Raw genomic sequence first — 10,324 nt, 5'->3', positions numbered from 1 at the left:
AGGGGATGGTGATTACCATTCACAAATATCTGTTTTATTTTTTTGATGTTTTCTTCATCTTATCCCCGCATATATTATTGCCTTAGATTTTTGTTTAATTTTAAATGTTTGATTTTGCAAGTGTTTTGAAATTGTAAGATTTTTTTAAGTGTGATGTCACATCCCGGCCCGGGTGGGACGACTTCCGGGGCCCGCTCCACTACCGTAGCATGATATTGTCCGCTTTGGGCTTACCATTCCCTCACGGTTTTGTTTTTGGGAACTCACGAGCAACTTCCCAGAGGGTCACCCATCCTGGGATTGCTCTCGTGCGCCACTCGCTTAACTTCGGAGTTCCTATGGAACCCGAAGCCAGTGAGCTCCCAAAAGGCCTCGTGCTAGGTAGGGATGGGAATATACATTTAAGGATCACCCCTGGGTGATGTGGGATGTCACAATCCACCCCCCTTAGGGGCCCGACGTCCTCGTCGGCACACACGCGGCCAGGGTTGGGCTCTGATACCAATGTCACATCCCGGCCCGGGTGGGACGACTTCCGGGGCCCGCTCCACTACCGTAGCATGATATTGTCCGCTTTGGGCTTACCATTCCCTCACGGTTTTGTTTTTGGGAACTCACGAGCAACTTCCCAGAGGGTCACCCATCCTGGGATTGCTCTCGTGCGCCACTCGCTTAACTTCGGAGTTCCTATGGAACCCGAAGCCAGTGAGCTCCCAAAAGGCCTCGTGCTAGGTAGGGATGGGAATATACATTTAAGGATCACCCCTGGGTGATGTGGGATGTCACAGTGAACTTTGTAAGCTTTTTGAAAAAATTTAATAATTTAATAATTTTTATGATTTTTTTTTTTTATAGATTTTTTAGAGTTGGATTAGTCATGGCTGTTGAATTTATCAATTTTTTAAATCAAAGGCTCCACAAAGTGCCACGTGGTAGTGTTGCAAAACTTTCTTTATTTTTTAACCGTTGAAAATCAAAACGGTCATGATCAACATACCGTTTGTGACAACCCGTCCCGAAACATAATCTATTTTATCTTTGCTAGCGTGGAATGACGATTTTGCCCTTGGATGATTGTGGGTGTTTTGAGTGATATGTTTTGGTTGTGGTTTAATTCCTAACTTTCATATACTTTTGGAACTACTTAGGACTTAGGTTTTATTTTCTTTTGTTTTGGTTGGCTACCATCTGAACCACACACACTCACACACACCCATACCCTTTACCCATTGACCCTTTCTTTCTCTTTCCCCCTCTGATTCCTTTCCATTTCCGTACAATTGTACGGACAACTTCTCAAACCACTTGAGCATTCACAGATCAAGGTTTTGGAAGCCATCTTTGTGTTCGTTGTGAGCTTAGGAACACATCCATACCATTTTAAGAACGTGAATCCTTTGAAAACCCGCGAACCCAGAAATCCCAGATTTTGAGCACTGTTCATGTGATCGTGATCGTGGAATTTTCAAGGAGTTTTGAGGTCCTAAGAAGCTTTATAGATCTTCACGAAGCTTGGGGAAGAAAGTTGGAGTGTATTGGACGTCGGGAAGCTTAGTTTTGGAGAGTTGCAGTGGTGGTCGGATTATCGTGGGTTTTTCTGGCGAGATCCCGTTGGATTTAAGTCCTAAAAGTGAAATCGGCGAAAATTCGAGTTTTAGACGGCGGCGGACGGCGACGACCGGCGAGGCTCGTCGGAGAAGGAGATGAATATTCCGTTAGAGTTGACAAAATATTCTAACGGTGTCAGATAACGCCGTTAACTTCTATTAAGGTTTTAACGGAATATTCCAAACCGTCGTTAATTGTTCCGTTAGGGTTGGCCGTGCCTTGGTTAGCTCGTGGCGGCACGTGGGTAGTCGGAAAAATTTTCTAAAAATATAGGGATGTTTGTGATGTTGAGTAGATCACATTGGTATATTCAAACACCGTATTTGAGCAATGTATGAGAAGTTATTAGCTAGTTTTGTTTATGTGCTTTAAATTAACGTTTATATAGTTGTTTCGCATATAGGTGAGACCTATCCTCAGGACAAGCACAGTCAATCGAGGCTTGGGGGCTACGACCCTTCCACATACTAGTGAGTGGGCTTTTGGTTTGCCGTATACACCTATATACTTGAGATTTTTCCCAGAAAATTTAAATGAAATTATGTTTGAAATGCCATGCCTATTGTTTTATAATTAGACTATGAATTTGTATGATATGTGCATATTGTGATTTGATGTGGTGGACGCTCAGGTAAGTACCAGGTGAGTTGTAGACTGTTTATGTGAATTGATGATTATGTGAGATGCGTTGAGAGCTCATAAACCTGCACCCCGATGTTAGTGCTCCCGCTCGTGGTTAGGGCACAGTCTTTCACGTGATGTTCACCTCCTGCACCATATGCTCACCTTGGATCCAAGTTAGATGCACAATCTTGTTGTACAGACCACTATAGGTGGTTCCGACTCATGTGCAGGTATATTTGTTGAGATGTGGATTTAAGCCGTACAAGTCACGTTAGGTGACTCCGGCTAGATGGATGAGATCTAGACTCAGCCGTACAGGTCACGTTAGGTGACTCCGGCTGACATATTATTTGTATTAATTTATATCACCTGGCTTACATATTTTTATGCTGAGATATTCGACATGGCATATTTGTAAATTTTGTTATTCTGAGCATGGTTGTGGTGTATATATATATATATTCTATTTTTTGAGAAATTATACAGGTTTTACGGTGGGGTTACTATCTTTGGTAATTGAAATGGTTTTGAAAAGCTTTATTTTTGCCTACTCACACTTTCTATTTTGCATCCATCCATATTCTAGTTAGGAGTGCTTTTTGGTGGCTTGCAAGGAATCCACAGCAGCTCTGACAGATTACCACCATTGTATGGTCATCTTTGAGTGTTGTATAAATAGTATTCGTCTTGCTGGACTGCACTTAGGCTACTTATGCTCTGGTTGTGAATTCACACTTATTTCGTCTTGCACCTTATCTTTTTTAGTGCTCTAGTTAGTATGGTTTTTATTTATTCGCATTTCTTATATTATTATTGTTTCCGCACTGTGCACATGGCTACGTCATCCTCATGTGACGGCCATCACACCTTGACTTCGGTCACAGTGTGTCACCGTTGAAAATTCAACAGCTGTAACATCACCAAATTTGAGCCGTTTGACTCTGCCTGGCTTTATGTGGGCCCCCCTTGTCTGCTGGGCTTTCACACGAGTGTAAGCCTTGGCTTCAGGAGGCAAGACAACCATAAGGCCTGCTGCCTTCCTTGTAATTGCCTCCAATTTTTTCTTCCGCTAGAGGAAATATTTTTGGGCCAAGGGCAGTTCAACCTAGTTGCTCTTGCAATTGGGTGACGGCTGGATATGCTCTGAGTATACATATAAGTAAAGCGCTTAGGCATGAAAAATATGCAAGGCTGCCAATGCATGTGCACTTTCTGCCATGCATCCCTTTATTCTCTTCTCCACATGCCAGTACACCAAGCTTTGCTTACAGATATAGGATAGTATGATTAGTTATACTTTCCTGATTACTGAATCTGTTTTGAACTTAAGTTACTTAACTATGAATAGTAGGTTTGAATGTGAGATTAATAATTCAAAAGACTTTGAGACAACTTAAAATTTACAAAGCGAGATCCTAGTCAATGTTTTCAAACCATTCCTAATGTAGGATATATAGCTCGTTGTCATTGACCATGCAAACTTCTAATGCATCTGACCATTTATTAATCCACTTTTTTACGAATGATATTAAAGGAGGTAGAAATCGAACTCAGAATATCAAGTGTAAACGTGAACGACTTTAAGCAATTGAGTTACAATATTTGTAAACTAATTTGAAAGTACATATACCTAGCTATGAGGTAAAATTTAGGCATTTATCTAACAATTTTGGGCCTTGTTACAGTTTACTTTGTATATTTTGGGATTTCAACAAACAAATTTGGGCCTTATTAGTGGACTATCCCGGCCAGAAATATTATAAAATTTTGATATTGGACACAATCTAGATGATTGCCACAATTTTGTCCTGTGCAATTCGGCCGAGACAAAGCTCAACACAAAAAAACACAACTACTGCAACAGCACTGCATGCACAAAAACATCTTCACATTGAGTAACTAATGCACTATAAAACTGGCACATAACGTGACTCTTAGCCACACACAAAAACATATTCTAGCACTACTCTTGAATATTAGCAATGGCAGTTCCAATGCTTAAGCTCGTCATCACCCTTTTCTTTCTGCTAGCCCTCCTCACATCCCATATCCAAGCCAGCCCGGGAAACTCCGATCTCTTTCGCAAATACATAGGAGCCGAATTCAATAACGTCAAGTTTTCGGATGTCCACATAAACCCTAATGTACAATTCCACTTCATTCTCTCCTTTGCCATAGACTATGACCCCTCAGGCTCCTCTCCCACCAACGGAAAATTCAATGTCTTTTGGGACTCCGACAACCTCAGCCCTTCCCAAGTTTCCTCCATCAAAAACCAACATTCTAATGTCAAAGTTGCCTTGAGCTTAGGAGGAGATAGTGTCAATAGTGGCTCTGCCTACTTCAACCCTTCCTCGATTGATTCGTGGGTTTCGAATGCTGTTTCTTCACTCACAAGCATCATCCAGTAGTATAACTTGGACGGAATCGACATTGATTACGAGCACTTTCAAGCAGACCCCGATACATTTTCCGAGTGCATTGGAAGGCTTATAACAACCCTAAAGAACAATGGAGTGATCTCATTTGCTTCTATTGCTCCGTTTGACGACGATGAAGTTCAGAGCCACTACTTGGCCTTGTGGAAGAGCTATGGCCATTTGATTGACTATGTCAATTTCCAATTTTATGCCTACGATCAGAGCACCACGGTGTCTCAGTTCATCAACTATTTCAACACTCAGAGCTCCAATTACAATGGCGGACAGGTCTTGGCAAGCTTTATCAGTGATGGGAGTGGCGGATTGTCGCCGGAGAATGGGTTTTTTAAAGCCTGCCAGAGGCTCAGGAGTGAGGGAAAACTCGGTGGAATCTTTGTTTGGTCAGCTGATGATTCCAAGAAACTTGGTTTCCGCTACGAAAAGCAATCGGAAGCTCTCTTGGCCAATAATTAGTACTATATATTATGATCTTATGCATTACCTTGTGTACGGGTGTGGTTAAGAAGTAGGCACTGGAATTGGATTCCAGGGTAATATACTTACTTTCATGTGTGCTAGAGTTTTTACATATTTCAGATTGTCTTGTATGATTGTGTAAGAGTGCTACTTTTTATTAAAATTTTCTTATTTTCAACATGTGGTTTTCTTGCTTTACACGCTAGCTAGGTACTCTAGCGTTGCCATCGCATAATTCAACTTTCACCATTGATGATCTACCCTCACATCAAATATGGGGTTTGAATCCCGTAATACAACGGACATTTTTTTATTTTATTCAACAATTATCATGCATGAGATTATAAAACCTAAATATCATTAAACTAAATGATATTTATCATTGTTCGTCTTTTTATCTTATGAAACGAATATTAGCAAGCGAAACTAATAGCTATACTTGGCTGTCTTGAGATTGCCAACACATAAATGCAGATAGAAGGATATGTACACCAAAGATGAGAGATATTGTTTGTACAGAAGCTATATAAAGTGATATCAATATATATGTGATCGTGTTGAGAATGAAACTCATATTGATGGGAAGAGAAACCTTACAAAAGTTTTAAAAGAGGTTGGGCTACTCTCCATATTGCCAATTGGTTTTATGGTGGAACCTCAACTTCTTCATGATAACAGAGTAGGTTGTCACACGTATAAAGTCAAACGGCCACACACGCTCCGTGTCACCCTGTTGTATTGTCCACGTGTTAGGCTTAAATATTCGCCACACTTGAGAGGGTGTGTTGAGAATGAATCCCACATTGATGGAGGAGAAATCTTGCAAAGACTTATAAGAGTTTGGGCTACTCCCTATATTGCCAATTGGTTTTATGGTGGAACCTCAACTTCTTCAGTGTTTGATTTAGTGACATGTGACAATATCTGGCGCATGAGATTGTTAGTAGAAGTTGTAAACTAGTCCGTTAGTAGTTTGTTTTGTATAAATAGCTTATGAGCTATCTGTTGTAACCAAGAATCATTCAATCAATACAGAAAAGCACGTTCTTTCTTCTTTATTTTTCTCTGTTCTTCATCTTTCTCAAATTTTCATCGTTATTTGGTTTTTCTCAATGTAGTTAATTCCCTAATACTATAAGTCTAGACTGTCTAGCGAACATGGAAATTAAGCTCTAATGCAGCTTTTCAATTCCCGTGATACCGACCCGATCGAAAGCAACAGCACCATTGCTTTGGAAATCTGTCGATTATTAAATACGTTATATAAACTTTTTAACTGTATTTTCTTTTGTCCAAGACGAACGAAGTTGTGCAAAATACATTTCATTGGTCTAAGACCCTACAATACAAATTTAATTGACCTAAATTTTGTATGGTAGAGCCCTAACTTGGGTTCAGTACTCAGTAATCTTCAAGTTTTCATGCCTCCATATTTAGCAGTACTCGATGCATTCTGTCATTTGCCAACATACTGTATGTTGTGATGAAACCAACTAGTCAAACCTACCACTCCAGCTTGAGACTTCTCAAAGAAATATCACTAGATTGTAATACCATCAAACTTAAATCCAATGAAAAAGTTTTCTTTGCATCCTTTTCTTTTTCTTTTATGCGATTCACTAAAGAGATACAAACATATTCAATCACAATTTAACAAGCCACATAGAATTTATAGGGAACGACCGAAATTTTAAAATTTGTGAACCAAATTAAAACCCCTTTTGTGTGATTTGAAGTAGTTCGGTTTGTGAAATCAAACCTATTCCGTCAATTCAAAGGAGTTGCGATTCTATTATTATCTAAACAATAATGAAGGCCGTGAAGAATTGAGCACTAAATTTGATACATGATTGAATATTCTTAACCACTCCTTCACGAGGGGTTTCGATAATGTGGCCAATATTGAACCCTCGAGTAGTCAATTAAATAGGCATTGGTTTAATAATTGAAACCTGTCCAAACCATAGTGAAAGGGTTTTTGATTTGATGGGAAAAAGAACTCAACTAGTCTTTCCAAAGTGCTAGCCAGGTTCTTTTTGGACGGTGGATTAATGAATATTCCTCCAGGCATTGGTTTAACAATTGAAACCTCTCCAAACCATAGTGAAAGGGTTTTTGATTTGATGGGAAAAAGAACTCAACTAGTCTTTCCAAAGTGCTAGCTAGGTTCTCTTTGGACGGTGGATTAATGAATATTCCTCCTTGATGGCACCCCATGAATTAAAGACCCAACCAACTATAAGAAAAGTAACCAGTGAGTGACCTTTGTCCTTCATTGTCAAGAAAGTCCTCAACACTAATCCAACGTAGATGATTATTACTTACTGTGCATGCCTTATCAACACACCCTTTCTCTTATCGATCGCCATATGGTCAACTTTGCCACCAATCCTTCGAAGACTTTGGAGTGCAGTGAGTGTTAACATAATTATAAATGACATTGATGTGGAAACTCGACGCGGTATAAGCAGTTCAAAGTGCATTTCTTGATTTTTGCCAACTAGGTCAACTATCAATCTCTGTGTCTCAGTGTTCGTCTCCCAAATGGCAAGTCTAGGGTTTAAAGAACTTTCTACATAGTCTCAATCCATTTCAAGTCAAAATCGTCATTATTTGAAGTAAAAATGTGTTTTCAGATAGTTCTTAAAGGAGTAACTAATTAAAATGAATACATATATAAACAATAATTGAAAATATCTGGGTATATTTCCATTTCATCCAACGTTGATATTTCTGATTGTTTGTCTATGTTTTTGATGTGCAACATCCTTAGGGGAGCACCTAATTAAAAACATAGACAGTTTGGGATTATTAACATAAACCACTATTACGAAAATGGGACAATAGAACCTTGTATGAACTGTGTATTTATTTTATACGGATGACCCTCGTCTTTCTGAGAAAAATAGTGAATAAGAGGACCTATATAATGGTCTTGTCCCTCCCTCCAGTTTTTGCTATGGTAAAATGGGATCAAGAAGTTTTTACACACACACTTATTAAATACATTGCTTAATGATAGGATCCTTACAAAAAAAAATGCGGACAGTGTGTGGGACACACCCCACACAGAAGTTTAACAGGTTCTTGCGGCTGAACATGCTTCGGAACATCTACCTTATGGTCATAATCTTCAATTTGGAAGCTCTGCTGGTGCATCAGGCCAACAAGACATGTCCAAGATTGCCATTATTGCAAGAAGCGGGGTTACATGGCTGCAGACCCTCGTAATACATATTGTGTATTTTTCAAGTTTCAGTTCATATAGATCAATCTTACAAAGTATTAGTCAAATCATAACTGTTTGTGATATCTAAGTCTAAGCAAAGCAATTGACAAACAGAATATAATAAACATCGAAATTTCTTGATAAGAATCAAATGGGTAAATGATTTTGGAATGAATTGATTTTATTTTTTTTGTTGCAAAGATCATTTATGAATTGAGGCTTAAAATGTATGCACATTAGATCGTTGTAAACGAATTCAAGTGGACTGGGCCTCCCAAAGAGTCTCCACTTTTTGTCTTTTTTTTTTTTTCACAATTAGATGTCTCAAACATCTTTAGTTTGATTAATACCAAAGATAAGAATCAAATGGGTAAATGATTTTGGAATGAATTGATATTTTGCAAGAACAATCTACAACGAAGACTTAAAAGTAGATTCGGATCATCATTAAGAATACATAATAGGCTTCACAAAGAGTCTTTTTTCGAAAAGGGAGGGGGGTTGCATTTCCTTTGAAACACAATTCCAGGAGACCATTTTTTAGAACAATTTGTTATAAATAGGCAAAAGTTAGAGAGATAACCTTTGCTAAGGACAGGAGCGAAGCAGGTGCAAAATATCACACTATAACTATAACACAAAAGTATTGTAAAGGAGGTGAGAGATACTGATATTATTTCTCTTGCTTTTTTTGGCAGTGCACATTTAGATAGCACATGGAGTGCTCTATTTATAGAGCAACTCCCGTAACTACAACCATCCAAATACAATGATGATACTTTTGAAACTATCAAACATTATTTCTAAGTCTTTATTCCTTTGAGTGGGCATTCACCCACTAATTCTACAACACAATTCCATTTTTTATTATAATCAATAAATTGTTAGAGTTGGGGTGTGTATGTTAGGCCTTCATAACATTCCCCCTCAAGCTCAGAAGCAACGAAATTGAGATTAGCACAATGAGTCTGGAACAAAGGAGCAGAGAGACCTTTTGTTAAAATGTCAACAAATTGTCCATTAGATGAAACAAACTGAACTTGCAACAATTGTTTGTCAACCATTTCTCTCACAAACTAGATATCAATTTCTATATGTTTTGTTCTCTGGTGCATAATTGGATTGCAAGTAGGTGTTATTGCTGATAAATTGTCACATAAAATAGTTGGTTTGGCAGAAACTGGAACCTGAAGAAAAGCTAGCAACTATTTGTTCCAATCAATTTCAATTGCAACTATAGAAAGAGCCGTATATTCTGCTTTAGCAGCTGACCTGAAGACAGTCTTCTGCTTCAACGAATGACCTGAAGACAGTCTTCTGCTTCTTGGAGAACCATGAAATAGGATTTGAACTTAGAAATAAAACCATGCCAGTAGTAGACCTTCTATCATTCAAGTTACCTGCCCAATTTGCATCACTAAATGCTCTCAAATCCAATTCTCCTTTAACATAGTGAATACCACAACCTTTTACTGGCTTCAAATATCTAAGATTTTTTTTTGGTGCTATAAAATGTGACTCCGTTGGACAATGCATAAACTGACATACCTGATGAACTGTAAAACAAATGTCAAGTTATGTGAAAGTAAGATATTGAAGGGCTCCCATTCGGCTTCTATACAATTATGGGTTGTTAAAAAGTTTGTCATCATCCTTTAACAACCTGTTGTAAAGTAAACAATGAGTGGCACAAGGTTTTGACAGTAGCATTTCATATTTAGTGAGTAAGTCAGTTACATACTTGTCATGTGATAGAAATAAACCACTTGTTTCTTAACAACCTGAATACCTGAAAAATAATGTAATGGTCCAAAATCTTTTGTGTCAAACTCCGTAGTTAAAGCATAATGATATCATATATAGCATCAGTTGCATTGCCTATGACAATTATATCATCAACATACAATATCAAAATCACAGTGTAAATACCAACTTGTTTAACAAACAGAGAGGAATCAACATAAGT

General features: G+C 38.3%; 1 pseudogene; it reads left to right on the top strand.

The window, feature by feature from the left end:
• Positions 1 to 4,195: 4,195 nt before the first annotated feature.
• On the top strand, positions 4,196 to 5,126 carry LOC103945704 (annotated as a pseudogene).
• Positions 5,127 to 10,324: the final 5,198 nt, after the last annotated feature.

Source organism: the organism of the source record quoted next, unplaced genomic scaffold, assembly GCF_019419815.1.
Source record: "Pyrus x bretschneideri cultivar Hongxiangsu unplaced genomic scaffold, Pyrus_bretschneideri_v1 Contig29, whole genome shotgun sequence".
Taxonomy (NCBI): Eukaryota; Viridiplantae; Streptophyta; class Magnoliopsida; order Rosales; family Rosaceae; genus Pyrus; species Pyrus x bretschneideri.
This window is presented reverse-complemented; position numbering and strand designations above follow the sequence as displayed.